The sequence below is a fragment of the Lepisosteus platostomus genome, chromosome 17 (assembly GCF_059453375.1).
Source record: "Lepisosteus platostomus isolate fLepPlt1 chromosome 17, fLepPlt1.hap1, whole genome shotgun sequence".
Taxonomy (NCBI): Eukaryota; Metazoa; Chordata; class Actinopteri; order Semionotiformes; family Lepisosteidae; genus Lepisosteus; species Lepisosteus platostomus.
The window spans coordinates 18931418-18953207 of record NC_142627.1 but is presented as its reverse complement, the minus strand read 5'-3'; the positions used below and the strand labels follow the sequence as shown (position 1 = coordinate 18953207).

The window sequence follows — 21790 nt, the reverse complement described above, 5'->3', positions numbered from 1 at the left end:
TCATCTTTAAGAAAATTCGTATTGGGCATTTTAAATACGTATAATGCGCTTGTGCAGTTATCTGTGGTACATGATTGCTATCTGTGCTATGTATTCTCGCAATACCGTACTTTAGGTTATAACAGATCATGGGATGAGGATTATGAAATTATATTTTTCATGTGCAAAGGTTAGATAACGACGAAAGCAATACGAATTGCAATTTTATGCATTTTTCAAATATTTAATAGACAACATTTTGGTCGCGGAAATGACATTTTAAAAGTTATTTTGTGAGTTAAAATATACAGTCATAACGAAGTTGAATGTTTTAAGTGGTTGTTTACGGCCGTAAAGGGGCTTGTTTAGAAAACAGTTGCCTGGTGGGCTTTTAGAGCTCTACCGTATTTCACAGAGATCCAAAATATGAAACAGTGATGCTTAAAGAAAGGTACAAAACACATAGCGATCTGTCGCTGGAGTACAGGCTATGTTGTCTTGTGCTGCACGATACTATTGGAGCTCCAGTGGCGCAATCGGTTAGCGCGCGGTACTTATACAGCAGTACAAAGCAGAGCAATGCCGAGGTTGTGAGTTCGAGCCTCACCTGGAGCAGGTCTTTTTTTCTATACACTCTTAAAAGAGATTAGTAGTTAGAATCTCTTAGATTTGTCTGCGTGTATTTTTAAAAAGTGGTGAATTGTATGCAATCGTGTTTTTTTGTTTCGCCGATAAACCGAGTATTAATCACTGATACTATTTTAAAGTCCCCTAAATAATCCAAACATTCCAGAGGGATAATGCTGAGAAATAAACGACAATTTAAAAAAGGCAAATTAGGGAATGATACTAAATAGGAGAAATTCATGCCTTTATTTCATAATGTAAATAGCAACATAACAGTAAGACATTGTAAAAAAAATCGCATTTACTACACGACAAGGTTTAAGAACTTTTTTATTTTGTATAAGTAGTTCAAGTAGGTAGCTATGTCAGCATACCCGAAGAAAGATCCACATCCGATACGTTGTTTCTTTTCTTCTCTTTACTGCATGAAATAAACATTTATTCGTTCCTTATTTTGTAGAACCCCATCATTTTCCCACTTATTGTGAAGTCCGCTATACAACAATGAAATTCAACTCAACTCAAAATATTTACTTGAAATACAACATCTAGCTTCCTCTACCACGAATGAAATTTGTTACATTATACAGACAACACTTTGGGGCTGAACCCTCTAGTTACAACTGCTCTCAATACTCCAGTCCATTAAGGGTATTGTGAGGGCCGTTTGATTGCTTTCTGATTTCTCAACAATACCACAGTTAATACAAGATCTGTAATTGAACCATATCTAGTTAATTGTATTCCCATTTAATAATTTCTTAAACTTAAATTCAAAACACCAATATGCGAAAAGTCCGGGTGTAAACTCTCTTGTGTTCAGTGCACGTCTTGAGAATGTCGGTCCGTTCTTGATGTTTCTTTGTATCCAGCAGGGGGAGCTGTCAGCACACTCCAAGAGAAAATATGGCACAATAAAAATATTACACAAAAGCCTAGTAGGGAATTGTAAAGCTCTTTGAAATTGTACTTGGTTTAGAAAGTGCACAATCTTCCAGTTGACCACATTGCACGATTATGCAAGAACAACCTCTCTTCTGCGCGATTAGTTGATTTAATTAGTTGTTGGCAGTGCCAAGCGCCTATGTTTTACATTCAGGAGTTTGATGTCTGATTCTTTATTTTTGTGGAGCCTATACTGTAGTGTACAAAATAAAAGACAGAAAAATTAAAGACTCTTGCACTGAATACAAGGTTAAATTAAAATGATCATTAAGTGTTTGTTTTTTTTACATTTAAACCTTATGTACATAACAAAATCTAAATGAGAGGGTTTTATGTTCAGAACTTCCTCAGTTCTTTTGAGGGAACCAGAGACTTGGACAATGTCTCAGAGTTATTCTTCTTGTTAACGTTTCGTATCGCTTGGCCATTAGAGCCAGCTTTGTTTTCATTTGGGTTTCTTGTTGTGGATGCAAATAGATGCATGTGCACATCATATCTGGATAATGTTTAGGAATAAAAGAGGTGTAATCCTTCTTTTAACCTTGAAGGGTGCAGTTATTTGATGGTAGGAGCAGTTACGAGCGTAAGGGAAGCTATTTATATCCCTCCCTGGGCTGGCAAGGACAGGGACAGGACTATTTCTGAAGCAAGGCCGGCCTGTCTGTGCTCTCAGAGTGCAGCCTCAAGGATTGTGGGTCCTTGACTGACTTGGTTGGACATGGTGGTGTGCCACAGACAAAGAGCGAAAACATTTTTCCCAGCTTATTTAGACTGGGAAGCAAAGATAAAGACTCCATGTTTTATTTTCAAACATGTACTTTATATAGACATTTTAGAAGTCAGTATCTTACTGTAAACTCCAGGTCTCTTGCCATTACTTTAAGGACCACAATAACTACATTACTTTCTTCCCCCTGTAGTGCAGTGTTAATGAATTACTGGTGAATTCAGTTCCATATTCCTTACTAAATACCTTCTGTAGGGGTCTTTACACAAATGAACAATCTCATTCTTCAGTGCTGCTGCTTTGTACCTTATCCTGCTCATGTTCTAACACATTGTATAAGAGGAAGGTTTGGAATTCTAATAAATGTTGGTCTGATATTCAAATGAAAGAATTTGAAGCCAATGGCAAAGAATTATGTGCAATAGAAGGTGTTTTTGCCTGACCTGCTGTAACTTGTGGCATTCTAATGAATGATCAACTGACTGGCAATTGTGTGTGCCAGCTGGGAAATATGAATCCCTTAAATCTACACCCTCTGGTTGGTACACAGGTGATACTGCTGTTAGAGCTTGAATGTGCAGTCACTTTTGTTATTGATTATGAAGTCATTAGGCCCAGGCTGAGATTTCTGTGTCTGTCCTTTAGGACTTTTGTTGTGAAGACCTGCAGGGAAAAGTCCCTTAGCCTTGTGTGCTAGCAAGTGGCCATTAAGTTATAGCCAAACAACTTTAGAGCTCATTTCATCAGTTCCACACAGGTGTTTTACTAATATTTTTTTCTTCGTACTTAAAAAAGAAGCAGCCTCCTGTAAGTGCCAATAACACAGTCCCAGCATTTCAGGACTGTTTATAAAATGTCATCCTTCCAGAAATATAGTATGTTCAAGACATGACTTAAGCAAGAGCTGTGATAGAAAGGATCACTGCAGATGACGTCTTTCATGGCACAAAACACAACACTGAAAGGGACTTCATCTACGGATTACTGTAAAATCAAGCTGTTTTCTATATGAATTGTTTGCCATTTGTCCTTAAATAAACTAAGATGAAGCTGTTGAACAGACTTTTTGCAGCCCAACTGCCTCCATACTGGCCATGAGGATGGCCTTGTTTATGGTTGCCATGGCAATTCTACGAAGGAGAAAGCTAAGGGGCCTTGGCCTTTTTTGTGAGCCAGTGGCACAGACAGCACAGTTCCATCTTGCCTTCAGTTCCTAGATATGGGATCTAAAAATACTTTTTTATTAGTTCAAATCATGCAGCCGGCAGAGGAGTCCTACTCCATTGGACCCCAACTGCTCCAGGGGCGCTGTACAATGGCTGACCCTGCGCTCCGACCCCCAGCTTCTCTCCCTGTCTGTGTGTCTCATGGAGAGCAATCTGGGGTATGGGAAAAAGACAAATTCCTAAAGCAAGAAATTTTATAGGGCTAATAAAGTGATGTTATGTTATTCTGTATTTAGACCCTAAATCCACATTAAATATACATAACGTCCATGCTTAATGCATATGAAGAAGTTAATTCTTTCACTGACCCACCATAAAAAGTTTTACAAAAAGTTTTTCTCAGTCAGACAGAATCAGCCATTTGTTTTAAGCTTCGATTTCAAATATAGATTACTGTAAAATCTATAAAAGCTCACTTACAACCCAAATGCAAGAGGTTCTATCATACAGTAGTACCTCAGCTATGTGCAGTTTTGAGAGATTCCTGGGTACTGGATTCCAAAACCTTCCAAAATCTTGGCAATCCCCAACCTTGTTTAAAGATGTTCTGAATCTCTGCTTTAGTTTCAGTGTCCATTATATCCTGCTTCAAAAAAGGGGCTGTTTTCCGAAATTCGTCAAGGAAAAACATGGACAGACCATGCTTGCTTGACCGTGTTTGTTGGCAGGCTGGTTTCGTGCTACATGTAATTTTCCAGCCGCATTACTGAAGAGAGGCCAGCCCAGTCTTGGGCCAGTCAGTCTCTCAGATGGCAAGCCAGTGAATTGGTGCCTTCTTGCAAGAAATGTCAGCCTAAGGCAGGCCGCAGATAAAGGGCCTCTTATCTGGCTGAACTCTGCACATCCAAGGACTCTGTGTAACTCTGTCCTGTCCCTAGTTTCCTGTGCTGTGCTGTCCTTCCGGTGTCTCTCTCTCTCTGGGGCTATATATTTCCGGGTCACTCATTCACCTTCGCTCAGCACTGACGTTCGGGTGTCCTGAGACCCGCCTGGCACCCAGGTCGCCCCATGTCCCCTGCCTGAGGGCACTGGTTTCTATACGACTCCTGAACCGCTGAGCCCGGGCTAATCCCCCGTTCTGCCGCTACGCACATGGGTCTTTTTCAGCTCTCCTGCCTCTCCACGGTTTTGACCCTTCCGACATCCGTGACATCTGCCCACAGCACAGGCCTCATGCGATTCCAGTGTGGGGAGTGGAGGAGTGGAAAGTCAGCAAAGGCTGAGGGGAATTCATGGTTTCGCTGTCAAGGTACGATGTTTGAAACAAAATAAACATCCACTGATATATCTCCTTTTGTTTCCTTCATCGATACATATACAGTTCTTAAGTTTACAACAGAAATACTCTTTGGGCCTCAAAGCTAGAAGTGACATATTAATATGAAAGTAAATTGTAACTGTGACATTTTTTAAGGAGCCACTTTATTAATTTTGACAACTCTATGTAGCTGACTGCAAAATGTTAAAAGATTTGAGAGCAGAATATACTGTACTAGTGTCTGGGCAAAGGAAACGTTTATGAGCTAACAAAGCCTGCCATGATATGCTTTACTGGTCTTTAAATCTTAATTAGATTATGTAAACGGGATCAAAATGGAAGTCTTCCTGGATTTAATGAAGAAGCTCATGTTTTATATCTGACCCCTGTGCAGAATTTATAGGACGGGCCTTCTGTAATATGACCACTTGGTGGCACTGTTGCCTACCTTTTCTGTAGGCAGGCTAGCCCTTTCCGTTGCAAGCAAAGGAACACAAACCTCACTCAAACGGAACAGAATTTGATCTTCAGTTTAAAATTTCAATATATTTGCATATGTATACACGTATCTAAATGTAAATAGGCTTTATTTTTAATGGTATTAACTGAATGACAAGCGGTTTATAGCTGTTTTTATTTTCACCTGTAAAATTACATTAGACTTCAATGACATTCATTGGTTATTTGCATATAATGAAATAACTGAAAAAGGCTAAAAGGCAAAAATGCAAACTACTTTTGATAATTCTTTTACCCAAAAAGTTTTTTTCTTGTTTCTTTATATTTTTCACCAAGGCATTAACTAGTACGTGTACCAATACACAATATATTTCTATTGATATAATAATTCAGTATTTATTCCACGTGATGAACACTAAATAATAATTTGAACCTGCTGCTTATCAATCAGTGTGGCTCCCTTGCGTAAACAGAGAACAAAAAAGTCTTGAGGCCTAGAGGACCCCTTAGACCTGTGGTAAATGGTTGCCTGGCAACAATCTTCTCTGACCTCTGAGTTTGCACAGCTGTAACTTTTCAATTCAGAAAAATTTAATTACTGGCAAAGTTTGCAGATAAGAAAGTGGAATGTGTGTTTAATGGAATTGGGAGCTTTTAAAGCAAAATTATTGGCAAAAATGCAGCCTTTAAGCCTGCCATTATTGCAGCTGAGTGTGTTTTTGAAAGGCCTAGACATTGAAAACAGTTCTATTTGCTGATCCTTGCTATTGTTCCATGCCTTTCTTCTTGCCCTAGTTTGACTTTGCCCGCTGGAATCGTGCCTGCCTTTTAATCTTCTCTCCTCCCAGGGGCAGACTAAGCGAACAATTTAGAAACTTGCAACACCACAGTAATTAAATGTTATTAACACTGATTAAAAATGCTGTAACACGCACTTAGATAACTTATAATTACTGCCACCTATGAGCTATTTTTCTTTACTATTTTATTGATGCAAAGTAAGACAGCAATTACTTTAATTTTTTGAATAGTACAATACCTGGCACTATTTCAAATCCAATAAATTGCTTGCCATTTTTATCAGCCTATCAGGACATGATGCATAGTTTCCTACTTAAAGTGAAATTAGACTCATTCAACCAAATGTCTCTGTAATATTCATGGAATGATCACGAATGTTCTCAAGTAAGAAATAAAAGAAATAAAAGTATGACGATTTACATTTTTAACAAGTAAAGAGAAGCCTTCAGAGCATTGTTTCGAAAAGCAGACATCCAGGGATAAGCATGACTTTTTAAAATGAATGATTTCTCAATGAGGATTGGTATTCTTCACTGTAGTCTGAAAACATTTCATTTTGAATGTGTTGTGAAACAAACCAAACAAACTTTGGACCAGGAACATTTAAGTTCAGTATAACCATACGATTATTATTATTATTATTATTATTATTATTATTATTATTATTATTATTATTATTATTGTAGTGATGATGATTATGATAATAGGTCTTAATACCTTAGGTATAAGAAAGGCAAAGTTAAAAAATATTTATATGTTTTACAGTAATACAAATTCTAAATAAAAAAAGTGTTATTCCCTTTGTATATTTTGTTTGTTTCTTGTTGGCTTTTGAGACAGTAAGTCTTGCATAGACAACGGTCAGTTCTGTTTCAGGGTCATGATTGCTAAATTTCTGAGAAAAGCATTAATTGGTTTGCAGTGTTTGCTTTATAGCAAAGTAAAATGTCCAGACTGGAGAGAGACAGCTGTGAGGGGTGGACAGCCTTATTTGTAGTCTCTTCCAGGCATAAAGGCCTTCAGGAGCTGATGGCCTTTCCTGCTGATTACATTGTCATAATTCATGAATTATTGCCTGTCCAAAGCTTCTAATTAATTTTAAAAGTATTATCTATTGGACCTTTATATGGTGTCACGGGCTGTATTGTGAGTTTAAAGCCAAAAGTTAGAATGAAGTGTGTATTGACTCAAAAGCAAATGTACTGTATAAGTAACATCGTGCGTTTTTGGAAATCTTTTGCTTAAACCACCCATAACTCAAATTGTATTATCAGTTTTTTTAATTACGTCATAAAAAGGATCATAAAAAACTCTGAAGGGGTGATTTTTTTATATCACAGAATCCATTAACACACTGTCTTGACAGATCCCATAATTTCAGGTGTAAAAACTAAAGCACTGATTTTAAAGCTGTAAGGTCTGTCATGCTGACAGAGTCAGCAGTGTTGTCACTGACTCACTGTCCTGAAGTGCTTCTGGTTCATCTGATTACATTGTCAGTCCCCTTGTGACTTGTGCAATCCTTGTGGGTTTAGATCACCTGCATGCTCTTCATCGAATCATGACTGCCTCAGGCTCTGCAGTCCCTGTAGCTCTGTGCAGCTTTAACATGTTCTGACTTTTCAAGCTTTTCAAGGATATTTCCATTTCACAGTGTCCGACCATATTTTAACTGGCAGGGAAAATAAAATCAAACTGATACATATACAGTATTAAATGACACGGCAGAAATATCAGATTGAGCAAGGCACTGCATCAGTGTGTGAGCTGAAAAACAAAATCAAGCAGTGATTTATTCCACATTGAAAAGTAAGAAAAAAAAAGTTTTTAAGCTGTAGAGTCTCTCCAGGTGTTTGGAGGAGAGAGAGAGGAAATGTAAGGCAAAGTGTGGGGTGAGGAATGGAGGAAAGGTGAAAGTAAATTTCAGATTATTTAAAGCAACTGCAGTTTTTGTCTCTGATTTATTTGCCATCTTTAGTAAGGATGTGATTTTTTTATATCCAATACAAAAAATACATCCAATACAGCTCTAATATAAATGAATCCTTTATCTTTTGTATTGAGTAATGGAATATTGCACATAAGCAATGGTGTTGAAACTTAGTGTGTACTCTGACTATGCCAATTCAATGCAATAAAACCTTGAATTAAATTTAAAATATTTAGAACATTTATCTTATGTTGTTATGTTATCATGAAGGCAACAGAATTGGGAAAAAGTATACAAGTGACTGTGCATCAAAAATCAGTTTTAATATTGTACATAATGTGTAAATAATGACAACAAGAAAATATTATTAGTTAACAGAATATCAGATGAATATTACAATGGAATATTACAATAGCTGTATTCTCAAAGCAATCTATCACAGATACCTCTTGTTTGGTTTCATATGATTAACTACTCTTTAAATGATTAATGCAAGAATATGGATAATAGTTATTTAAATCAGAAAAAAATAACACACAGAGATATAAAGTAAAACAAACTGAACAGTTTGGTCAGGGGACAGAAAATTAGGGAGAAAAAAGGTCTTACACATATAAACTCTTAGACTAGGTTCCTGTCATTTACCATCAAAGCATTTATGTCATTTTTATGCTTTTCATGACTGCCACAATAGCGATCATGAATCTGCCTTGAGCTTTGCTTCACAGTAATTAAAGTGACTTTCATCACAAAATATATCAGTTTCAGAAAGCCACTAGTTGCAGCACTAAATAGACAAACATGTAAGCAAAACAGTTTTAGTTACTAACCACAAACCAAAGATATCTAAAATTGCAGATGTGTTAAATATGAATAGATTATTTCTGGAAAATAAAAATGCTTAACCATTTATTTGTCAGAGTATAGCGAGGCTGAAAATCTTCTGGATGTTTTACTGGGTGTACAGTATTCCCATAATTCAATTCAGTGTTATTTGAATAATCAAAACAGGGAGAACTACCATACGTGGAACATGTTTTTCATGTTATCTGATTATTTACGTAGAAGAACTGGATCTTAATGAGAGGCAAGTACAGTATTTGCAGATTGAAACCCCATCGTCAAAATGGCTGTAGAACAAGAGCTTTCAATGTGGTGTCCATGTCCCCTGTGGGCCCAGCATTCCGTAAAACCAACATTCTACCAGTAGATCTGCTCTGATAGCACCTCCCTTCACATTTGTCTATAGCATCTCTCTTCCACCTCATTTTCACCTGCCAGCTGCCCCTTCGTTCTCTCTGTTTGAAGGGTGATCGAGCCTTCTCATCCGATGGCCAGGAGGCTACCCATTGACCAAGCAGGTTCAGCCTAACTTTTCTCACCAAGTATTCCAACCATTCACAACCATTCAGCCCTTGGATGTTGTCCCTAGTGAACTCTTATTTGGCTGACACCTTTATCCAAAGCAACCTACGTTTGTGCCTATTGATATAGCTAGGTATTTTACAGGAGCTAACAGAGTGATGCACCTTGCTCAAGGGTACAATAGGACTGCCTTACCTAAGATTTTAACCGACAATCATCCGGTTACAAGTCCAAAGCCCTAAACTATTGTGACACAACTAAGTTATGTAGCATTATATATAATACTTACAGATCTCATTTTTATTGTATATTTAAAACGAATGGGAATTCAATAATGGTCTTCAGATCAGAAAAAAAAAGATCCTCTCATGGTGAAAAGTACCTTCGTGAGGTACTTTTAGGTACTTTTATCCACTAAACTGTACTGTTTCTCTTCTGTACAGACATTTTTAAGGAGGGCCATCTTGTAACACTGACAAAAGGAGGAGAGACTCATGGTGAAATGAAAGAACTCTTGAATGACATCACAGGCATGTCCTTGTGTTCTCTGAAGTGGTAAACCCCAGATCACAACCTGCAAATACTCTATGTCCAAATGCTTTCACATTACTGCTTAATTAGTGAGAACTCTGCTGTTTTCTTCCGAGGGTTGTATTATTATTAAATGAAAGAGGCAATTAAGAAAGGGGTTTCTTCTCATAGGTGCTAGTCTATGAACTCTAAAACCATACAAGCATCCTATTACAATGGAATGGATTACACGAAAGCTTTCTAATTTAGAACAATTCTCTGGAGCTTTCTTTTAAAATTGAAACCTTTCCATCACTCTAAATTATACCTTCTTTACAACAATGGCAATGAGTGCCACCTTCTTTGCAGAACTATATGTTTTTTTCACTGTCCTCACCATGATGATCTTGAAACTCAGCAATAATATACAATAATAAACTAATAATAAATATAAGTTCCAGTGATCATTGCAAGACAAGTCAAATCCAGAACTCTTCTGAAGATCATTATTTTTTCCTTTTTTGTAAATCCTGGCTTTTCTGCTATAAATTATGATTCATTCCCCCATTTTCCTCCTTTTTATTTGGTTTTTGGGAAAAGTGTTTAACAATCCACACTGAGTGTATGGACAAATGATTTGTGCTATATTCTGTTTATTGATTAATTACAAGAATTACCAAGAAAGATTGTAATCCTGGAGCCCAGTCCCCTGATTAGACAGATAAAGTACTATAAAACAAACATAATGGGTTGTAATTCCTGACTCACTTCCAGTCTCCTTCCAACTCCAGTCCAGCATCAATGTAAATTAAATGAATAAAATTCATTTAATTGAGTGTTACCAGTGAAGAACGCAGCTGATGTTACAACATCACTTGACAAGGATTTGAACTTAATTTGAATTCACTCGCTAGTACTCTTGAGGCCAAATTGAATTAGCACTGAATTTCACTGAAAAAAAAAAAAAGTTCCCACATTGAATTAAGTAATTCCACCTATAACCTGCAAGATGCATTGTAAACAATTTCCCCCCCTATTTTTAACAGTTTTCAAAACGGTTGTTTGACTTATATATTACTTTTCATTTGCATAAAAAATCTTGAGGGCATAGCTAAAACCCTGAAAATACATTATGAAAAATTCCAGCATCTAGACATTATGTATAATAATATTAAAAACAATACTAATTGTATGTTATTATAACATCCAGGTGATACACGAGCTCTGAACAGCTTTATTCTTTAATGTTTGGTTCCTCTTTCCAAAAATTCACTTCACTTCCCTTTACAGCAAGAGAATCCAAATAATAACGACAAATTCTAGTGCTGTGTAGGTATTCTGGGATTCGAGGCACATCAGACTGTATGGTTCTTTAATCTTCCAATTCTCACAATGTTGTACCTGTGCTTAGTTTTCTCCCATGAGAACACTTCACGTCGGAGAACTGTCCCACTGTCAGAGCTGCAAAGAAACAAGTAAAGAAGGTCCAAAATGAAAAGTAAAAAGGAAACCTATTCTGACTGTGGAAGTGGCTTTTATTGATTGGAGCATATACAAGAACTAAACAAAGTAAAGTGAATTGTCTCCTGCTTTAGTGTTTTTGTATGTAATCAAACACATAAACAGAGTTAGGGAGATAGATAAACACAATGTAGGATTAGACTGTACTTTAGGCTGTTTGGTTAACTAGTATTGTGAAATGGTTAGACCTAATTAATATTATCCTGTGATTAATGTATCCTTCAACTTGCTCTCGAAACATCATAACTCTGAAAGGCTTTCCTTGTTAGATAGAAATCTGTCTCAGATCATGGGTCAATTATTAGAAAACTGAAATATTGTTTTCTTCTATAGTTCTGTCATATACTGTATAAGCCATTTGTGTTACCCTGCGTGACCCTGTTCTAACAGCACAATTGCCATTAGACAGGGGCGTCTCCGGAGCTCAGGAGAGGAGCACTGTGCCATGATGTCCACAAGACAGCTCTGCACGAAGCCAGGTGAACCTGTGCAACCACTGGCCTGGCTCTGATTGCTGTTCCCACGGCATCTTCTGCAATTAATAAAATAAACACATCTCTTCCTCAAGCGAATGAACAACAATAGCTACACAGCAAACCGTCATGTAACTCCTTGACAGGCACTGGCATGTTGCTGTGTTGCAATTATTTCCAACAAGTTTAAAGCTTGCGTTCTGGGTACAGCAGACAAGATGTCATTGTCTGAATTGGCCTGAGACATTTCTACTAAAATAACAACATATCCTTTCCTGAATCATGTTGGAGATGAGGGGAGCTTGTCTAGCAGTGTACGGAAAGTTTTCATTAGTTCCAAAGACAGAATACCTGTGACATCAATGTAGGGCCGTTTATGATCCATACCAGTAAGAGTTAGCTTGTAGTTCGGGTGGGTAGCTGTGTCAGCATGCGTAGGTTACAAAGGAACAAGTAAAGGTTTATTCCATGCTGAAAAGAGAAGAAAGGAAACACAACGTTTCTGCTGTGGAGCCTTCTTTGGGTGTAAGAGTTAGCTTGTGCTCCTTGTACATCTCAGCAGTCTGCACCTTGCTCCTATGAATTGCTGGTGTACACCTTTTTTCTATCCCACTGGCAGTGTCACATCAGTCTAAGAAATGACTTCCTGTTGTGCTGACCATTGTTTTAGGGATTTATCTTGGTGCCCTAAAAAGGAAACTGTGAAAAGCAGCATCGTTTGAACCAAACGGAATACTGCTACCAGTTGGTGTTCAACAAGGCAAAGATTCATGGACACTTTTGGATTATTTTACAAAAATTAAGAAAAAAATTACTGCAGATCATTTAGAACTAAACATTATTCCTGGTTCTCAGTGATGATGCCATCATTGCAATGTGGAATAGAATGTTTTTTTATTGACAGGATTACAGAAAGAATTGCCCTGTAATCCAGGCATGTATATTTTTTAATAGTTCTTACCAAGACAAATTTCAATTTTAAAGCTAAAAATAAAAATGAGAGTAAAAATAATATTGTAATATGGGATCCTATCTTGCATAAGAAAAAATTGATGGGCCTTTACACGAGTACCTCGTTACATATTATAAGCAAAATGCAAAGGTTATCTGTTAATAGGGTGCTTTCAATTAAATTTAATGCATAGATAAAGGGACTTATCTGCAACTTTCCTGTGATTGCTCTCATCCAATGTTTTAAAACAACACCCTTTTAGATCGCATGACTTAAATATGTGTCACAGGTTAATTCACGTTGTCAGAGGATATTTATTTGAGCAATGACACCTGTCTAGCCTGCAGGGCATAGACACCCCTTGGCTACAGCTAGAATGAAAACAGAAATAATTATTTTGTTTAAAAAATCAGTGCAAAGGCATATACCCCTCAAGGCAAGCTCTAACTGCAGTAAATGGATTTACTTCCTGAAAAAGGTAGTGATATACAGTAATTGTACTTGTCATGGTGACTAAACAAAATGAAGGTCAGAGGTACTGTCTGGAATTGTGGAAAATCACAGTAAGACTTCAAATGTTAGCATAGTGGTGAATGCTTTCTCTGTGCAGACTGCATTTCTACAAATGAAGAAAGGACTAAAGGGAAAACAAGAGGAAAAAAACAAATGAGAGTATAAAACAATACATTTAAAACAACAATTCCTTACCCTATAACAACCTGGAAAAAAAGTGTTGATAAAATTGCAGCTGTGTGCATATGTTGTGGTAACCATCTGTACCAAGTAAAACCATCAATAAAAAATATTTTGACACAAAAGGCAATCTGTGGACATGGCTTATGTTGTTCCCAGAAAAATACAGTAGAATTAATACTGTGACAATGCAGGTGTGAGGGTTATCACATCTACCTTCTAGCCTTGTAGACCACAAGTCTCGTGGTCTTCCTGCCCTTGATCTGCATTCTTTTTTTGAGGAAAAACAATATTCCTGTAAATAAACCAAGATTATACATGGAACCTGGGCCCCTCATGCAGCTCTCCCACCATTTTTTCACTGTAATATTGCTTTTTAGCTGACCCCTTGACTTTGTCTGTACAGTATATCTGTCTCCTGATAAAAAAAAGTGCTGGTAGGAGCACTTTGGATGAAACCTCAGTGTATATAATGCCGTGATGATTGAGTTTTTGAAATTGTTGAAATGGGGTTTTGAAGTGAAGATGAAAAACAGCAAGAAGGCAGTGAGGAAATTGGGATTAAAGAAAGAGAAAAAAATTAAACCTTTGTCTCTGGAGTGTTCTCCACCCTGAACCACAGTGACTCAGACACACTCTTTCCACTTTTTTTTCCCTCCTCTTGTTCTTGGCTGAGTGTTCATCTGAATCGTAGTGCACTGTCAGCTGAAAGAGGACGGCCAGCAATTTTGGGGTTGGCGGCATGGAGGGTGCCTCCAAGCATTGGGAAAATCCTTGCAGGTCATCCTGAGGCCATTGCAGCCTCTCCCTAAAGAAGTCACCCATGCTCCAATACCCAAGAGCTTTGGACACTTACTAATCCCCTAAACCACAGGCCTACAGTCATTCCACAAGCCTGATCTTACTAAACCGCATATAGCATTTGTGATTCTGATCCCATGCAATCTTCACCAAAATTGTGCACTTCAAAATCAGTTTACTGATGGTAATTTTGTAAAGAAGATTAACTGCTTTCTCCTCTTCTAATTTCTTTCACAGTCTAATCACAAATTGGGAATGTCTTTTTTTCAGTATAGTTTTCGGTGTATTAATCACAGACAGTGGGAGTCAGGTAGTGAAATTCCATCTGGACTCACAACAGATAAAGAACTGAATAACTGATTAGTGTCTGATAACCCACTTAGTATATTATTAAGGAGCCAAAAATGTAGTAAAAAGACAAATAGTTCAGAACAGTTAATAAGAAAAAACACACAGCAGGGCCAACGGCTAGGAGATTCGAACATTTTGTTTTAAAGGAACATGCCAGGGAAATTCTCGGGGGTCCGAGGTTTAACTACACGCTGCACACATCCCTTTGATTCTGTTAACCCCATTAAAGAGTTTTCTGTGCCACGGATTCCCATCTGTGTTTTTTTTTCTCTTTCTTTCCTGTAACTATTCTTTCTTTTTCCCCAAGACGCTCATTCAGCTTTACTTTTACGTGATCTTTTCATGGAGCAGATTTCTTTGTGTAGTGGGTGCCCTTAAAGACTCTCTGTAAAGCAGGCCTAGTCCTGAAATGTCCAGACTAATTAAAGCACCCCAGCCTTTATAACACCGACGCTTCCTCTTATTGAAAGAAAGGGGCTCGAATTTAACACAAATCAGGATTATCACACGCTGAAGAGGAAACAAATATAGTTTTTATGCTTTTAATGTGGAGTTGTATCATTATAATAATGTAAAAAGACAAGCTGGGTAGGAAATCCAGTTTTGTACTATTATTTTCACAAAATGATTCATACATACATTGGCCTAGGGAGAATGCTGTAATTAAATTAATAAAATATTTTTTTGGAATTGAAATAACTGTGTCTTTAAAGCTTTTGAGGAATTAAAGTCTGCAAAGTTTTATTACCTATGGATAAAGCCATAAACAGCCTTTGAATCCCTCTGCTATGAGTCATGTTCAGAAAAAAATCCCTTTATTTCTGTCAAGTGATCTTAATGAAGTGCAGATATTGGGGATGATTTATCAGCTCCACCACAGTGGCTTGGTGGAGCTTCAGAGGGGACTGGAGGCAGTCTAACCTCTTTCTCTTCAACAATTCGTCACATCCCTTTTCATCTTTCCAGAACGGACTCCCACCACATCCCACTGAATAACTCACACCATTCAAATAGATTTCACTAACGATCACACAACGCTGGAAACGCATTCTTTGATTTAAGTGCAAGTTACTGTATTTGTTTGGCTAAATAAAAGGATTTTGTGGAAGTTCCCATTAATTTCCCCAAATCTAAGGCCTTCTTTATCCCTCTGCCAGCATCAAAATGGATTCAGTATTTCCAGTTGTCCACAAATAATTTGCTACAATTTATGATTGAGGCTTTATTAATATCAGGAAGGCACAAAGATCCAGAGCACAGGCCATATTTGCACATGCTTCAAGTTAAAATGTTGATTAAGAGAGATGAATTATGACAACTGCAATGGAAGAGCCTGGAAACAGGAGATGCATGCCAACATTTTGACACAAAGACAAAATACCATTTTAATATTTGCTTGATAGCTGGTTTTAACATGATAATATTCCTTAGGATTGCTATTTTAGCATATTCATCTTATTTTATTTGTATTAGATTACAAAAGCGATTGGGTTGAACAGGACCTTTTCACAAGGCAATTTGGATGGGAACAGAGAAGTCTTTTTTCGACTTGTGTCAGCATGCACAAAGGATTATTATGAGGACAGAAACTTGTATGAAGTGACTTCCCCATAACAGGCAAAAAGTCAAGAGCAGAAAAAAAAAAACCTGAAACAATGAAAGAATAAACAGTCACTTGAAAAATGGAAAGAAAGCTGTGCAGTGTTTTTATTGGCATAAGGTGTGTCAAATTGTCAGACATTATGCTCTTATGTCTCACTGTGTTAAGGCATTAAGAGACACATTTCAATTAGCTGTTACGCTTGCACCATAATTAAAGAGGAACCTTAAAGCAGTTCAAGATTCGTACTCGGGTACAGGGGCTTTAGAGTAAATGGGAACTTAAGAACTTAAGAACAACAAACGCAAGAGTTCGTCTGTAAATTGATGATAATCCAGGTACTGTAGTGTGTCTTTCAATTCCTGTCTGTAATTGTGCAGCTTGGCCACAATTGACAGCAGCACATGAGACGAAAGAAGAAAGAAGGGGTTTACAATCTTACAAAAAGGGCAAATTTGCACTCCACAAACCAAACAAAATAAGCTATATTCTATTGCATAATGCTCATAACTAAAAAATAACCAAATCTAAAAGTAATAGTAGTAGGATTTCTAAATATAACCATATGTGACACAACCAACCAGAGTAAAATATACATTTTCACTATGTTTACTATTGTTCTGTCAAATGCTAAAATAATACATTTTCAGGTACTTTAGAACAGATCCTTATTATACCTATGGTATGACAACAATGTTTTTACCATGATCTTTAGATCACTTAGACTTATACAAGAATGACTGTAGCTGTGTAAATGTTGTATTTTCTCACTTAATATACTGATTCATTAGTGCACCACACTGTAGATGCTTTCTCCCTATAGTAAAAGTTTAACATTTCAAGCTGTTTAATATGAACTCTCATATCTTTCCTCAACATGTGTTTACGGTTGCTTAGTATCCTGGGGAAGACATCATTATTTCCTCAAAGATACCATCAAGAGAAACAAAACTGCCTCACAGTCAGAGGATTTGTCTCACAGAAAGCTGAAAGAGAACCCTGAAGAAAGAGACAGGCAGATCTTTCTTCGCTCTGCTATCGCTCTCCATGAACATCAAGGCTGGTATGCTAATGTCCCCAGACCTGCTGACACGGGCGGTCTTTCAAAGAGATCCAGAGCAGAATTTTGGCAAGAAGCAGAGGACATGTTACTGGGGAAACAAACCTCCTTTCAGTGTGGCGTCTGAGAATAACAGAGAAGCTCGAATTCCTTGGAGAAGGGTTCCGACTCTCAGGGAAACTGTGTTACAGGTGTGGGTACCACCCGCCTACATCTGCAGAAATAGTGGGTCGAAACTCATTAGTTGCCAGCTTATCCTCCACAAGCCTCATCCTAATATGTAACCTTAATAAAGTGTGTGTTTGGGGGGGGGGGGGGTTGTTAATGCAAAATCAGCCTTAAAAATTATTTCAGTATGGTCCTTGATTTTCATCTGGAGACATCCAAATTGAACCCATGTGCTGGTCCTTAAAAATGTTTTTGTATTTTATTATGACTGTTAACATGCAGGATAGAAAAGCAACAGCCTCTCATTTCATATGATTAGCTCACTCCCTCCTTTATGAACCGAGGTCTTTTATCCAGTTTGCCCTAATTATGCAGTTAAACATGAGGAAATGAAGTAACATGCAATGGATTTGCTCAGTTTGTTGGTATTGCCTTCTGTCATGTACCCCCTCTTGTAGGTTTTCCCTGTAAAGCAGCTGATGATTGTAGGTTGAAATGGTATCACAAGCAGAACTACTGTTTACGTTATCATCCAGGCTGCAAAAGGAGCTGAATAAACCATTTCCACTGCCTTTGGAACTGCTATTTCATTATACGCTGATGACTTTGTGCCTACAATGTTTAATAACAGGCTGTAGGTGTTCTGTGGTTGAAATATAGTATCACCACACAAGCTAAAGTATCAATTATGCCTTAAATAAGGCACTAAATCTTATTTTTAATAATCTCCACTGTTTTTCCTCTTGCGGCATCATGTACATGTCTTTTCTGTGCAGTTTTCTCACAAAAGCACAGGATATAGTTTCATGTACTGTAAGTGAAGAAAAATGCATTCCATTTACACGTCATAGCCACTTCAGTCTTTATTTGTCTTTCTTTAGTTACAGGAGCAGAAAATCTGATGTTTAATGAGACAAAGAAGGAAATCTATAGAGCTGATTGATTTGATGCCATTTAACTCATAATATGAAAAATACAACTGGAGGGAATATAACTGAACTTACACAGAGCAGGTTAGAAGCTATATTTCAAAATGTAGTTCATTTCTATGTTTCTTGGAGAAAAGTGTTCAGTATATCAGGCCTAGGGCTCTTTAATAATTTCACAGTTTGCACAGTTTTGCACACATTTGGTTAAAGCAGCTATAATATCCTGTGCAAAGCAGCAATGTGTCATTGAACAACCTTGACTTATTTGCAAGAATGCATCACAGAAAAGGGCACTGGGTAAATGACTACTCGACAGGTTTTTGTGGGAATATTTCTACTGTATAACCTACTGTATCGCCATGCTCCCAGAAAAAAATAAATGTACAGTATAGGACATAGGATATCAGATTATGTTCCACAGCCCTTAACCTGCAACTATGCTGCTGTGCTTGGAGGAGGGCCAGCATGCTGATAGCAATCAGCAATCAGAAGCACTGGACCCAAAAACATACACGCATTCTGCTTCCCATTCTCCATAGTCTCCAAACAACAAATGAGATATTCCCACTTCTTATATACAGTACATCTACTGATGATCACCTTAGTCAGTACTTACATGGATTATTACTGTTGGCCAGTAATTGATGTCATCAGGTGGAACCAAGCTTTCGTCAGGCTTTTTCACCTTTATCTATATCCTTATCCATAACACCCTCCTGCTGGCAGGTCAGCAGTGATAGCCAGTCACTGCCCATCTCCTCCCAGCCTCCAGCTTTACTTCTTCCTCCTGTTCCAGAGGCAGCATGAGGCTGTCTCCACTGCCTCTCCCAGGCTTTGGACTGCTGTCTTTCTCTCCCTCCCCTCCCAGTGAGCGCCACAGCTTTTAGCTCTCTTCGCACTGATTGTGTGCAGATCCCTCTACACCCAACCTCCACTGGGAACAACTACATCTGCCACCCCTTTTCCTCTGCAGTCTTGTACCAAATCTTCACTTTTCCTCTTAAAGGCCTTTTCGCATCCTTCCTCCCATGGCACTGTCACCCCAGTGAGGATGATCTTTCTTGCCTCAGAGGACCATGTCTGGCCTTTGAACAACCTCAGGAAACTGCAGCTTTCCTCCAAGGTCCACCCTCATGTTGGTGATGGGAGGGTATCCTTGACTGCCCTCAGCAGGAAAGAGATACAGAAGGCCTCCAAACTCCACCTCCACTTTTGTCCAGGTGAATATTCTTTCAGGAAGATTCCACTTTGTCCATGATCCCTGTGATCCCAACTCCACTGATCTGGACCTTTGGCCCTCCTCCCCCAGATTACTCACTTTTTCCTCTACCATGACTCTCCTTTGAGAGTCTCCTGGCTGTTCCCCCCAGCTGGACGTGTTTTGTCACAGAGACAGTACCTGCCCACTTCCTTCCTGATCTGGTGATGGTTCCTGTCCCTCTCACCAGATCATCTCTAGAGTTTTTGTGGGACATCTCCCCTTGCATTTTGCAACCTCAAATTCTTCCACATGTGAAGATAGGGGGAATTGTAGCTGGCCTGATCTTATATAAATTCCCACTGATGTGAAACTTGGAGGGATTCCTAGCCACTTTTGGAGGTGCTTATTAGTCTTCCTCTCCATTCCTTCCACCATTGTCATGGGTACCTTGTACATTGTGAATAGCTACCTGGGAGTCCTGACCCGTCAATTTTACTCAGTCACTAGCTTGCCTGCTGTTCCTTGTTGCTGATATTTTCTCTGTCTGATAATGTCTTCTCCAATCAGTTTCCCAGATCTCTTCATTAGAACATGCCAGTCGCAAAGACCTGGCTTTCTTTAGAAGGGTTTTAGCAAACCTGAATGGACCCTTGATGAACAGCCCTCTATTTCTCTCCCTTTCTCTTCCCCATTTTTGTGCATTCTCAGCCCTACAGAGCTGCTGCCTCAGGCTGGACATTAATTGTCCTATTCCCTGCTGTTCCTGTGCCTTGGATCTCTTGAATTGGCTGTTCAGGGTCTTGATCTTTCCTCTTAGTGGTGTATCTCTCTCTCTCCCTTCTGTTCATTGGCTTCCACTCCAATGATACCATTCGTTACTTCCGTTCCAAGACGTTCCTTTGCCAAGTTATGTGTTATTGCTCTAAGAGTATCAACTTTCTGTTCTACTGTCCCTTCTAGAGCTGTGTCAAGTACTCTGCTGTGTCTTCATCTAGTTATTGCCATTCTTTGCTATTGCTCTCTTTGGGCCAGTTGACTGTGATTATTGATTGTGACTGGATCTCAATCAGTTAACCTCCATTCATGGTTCAAGGTGTTACCAGTGCTGGGATCTCCAGTACTGTGCGGTGCTTCCTGACCAGAGTCTTCCATACTCTCACTGATTACTGCTGCAACCATGCTCCTCCTTTCCCACAGATGGTTTTTGCATGGGGTATTTTCAATCCTCTGATGAGCAACGGAGCAACAGAAGACTTTCAGGTTACAATAGGACATCAGAGATTCTTTATAAATATATAGCCAGTAATAACACACAATAGCCCTTTTAAGAGTGACCACAGTTCAATAACTTATAAAGAAATGAGCTATTATCTAAAAATAAACCTAAATATGTGATGCTGCAAGAATGTATTTTTGTGTGTTTTCTGTATTTCTGTATTGAAATGTACAATTGATTTTTATAGGCAGATGTGGGTACGCTACAAGAACTACTTCCTTTGTGTACAGTGTGTATTATAACAAGGAACACAGTCTAGTGAGACTGCCTGGTGAAGCAAGTCCAGGAGGCTTCTTTTTTCCATGGCGATAACAACCTCCCCCCTTTCCTTTTCCTCAAAATCCCAGTGAGTTGGTCTGTTTTTCTCCACTGTGGAAACATTCTGTCTTCTTGGTGCTGGGAGGAGGATTGTCAATGAGCTGGAATTTTTCTGATGCTCTCTCCCCATTTGTACTTTATCTTATTCAGGTCTTTAATTATAACAAGCATTCTTATTCTTGCTGCTGCCTCTCAAGGAAGGGAATAAATGTAGCTTTTCTTTCCACCAGATTTCCAGTGGACTAAATCATCTCGAACTGTTCCATGTTCCATACATGGCACTTCAGCATTTGGAATGAACACTTACCTTGTTAGCATATGATCAAAATTCAAAGTGCTTAAGCAGAAGATTACACTGTAGAAACAATCTGAACAATCTAAGCAGCAGAAATTTACCAACAATGACCTTTCATATTGGACTGTTTTCCTTTGATGCTTGTTTAAGTATAGAAAAGGAGAATGAAAGAACACGCAGAGTCTTAATCCACTCAATGTGAAAAAATACATCTATAAACAACACAATTGAGTATTTCTTGATAACGTGCCTCATACTTGTATTTTCATGAAAATGTGCCTCATACCAACAAGGCCTGAAACAGGTTACCTATTTCTTCACAGAA

The 21790-nt window shown here is 38.3% G+C and overlaps 1 long non-coding RNA gene and 1 other non-coding gene across 4 annotated transcripts; one reads left to right on the top strand and one right to left on the bottom strand.

Moving 5' to 3' along the window:
- Positions 1-500: 500 nt before the first annotated feature.
- Positions 501-594, top strand: trnai-uau (transfer RNA isoleucine (anticodon UAU)). Its single transcript has 2 exons — positions 501-538; positions 559-594. It is a non-coding gene; the product is annotated as a tRNA-Ile (tRNA).
- Positions 595-7335: 6741 nt separating this feature from the next.
- LOC148646302 (uncharacterized) lies at positions 7336-19623 on the bottom strand. Of its 3 annotated transcripts, none has more exons than XR_015927922.1 (4): positions 18992-19623; positions 12173-12292; positions 11229-11880; positions 7336-7789 (listed from the first exon to the last, which is right to left on the bottom strand). It is a non-coding gene; the product is annotated as an uncharacterized LOC148646302 (long non-coding RNA). The 3 variants fall into 3 exon arrangements; XR_015927921.1 differs by lacking the exon at positions 7336-7789 and having other exon boundaries at positions 7815-11288; positions 11716-11880; XR_015927920.1 differs by lacking the exon at positions 7336-7789 and having other exon boundaries at positions 7815-11880.
- Positions 19624-21790: the final 2167 nt, after the last annotated feature.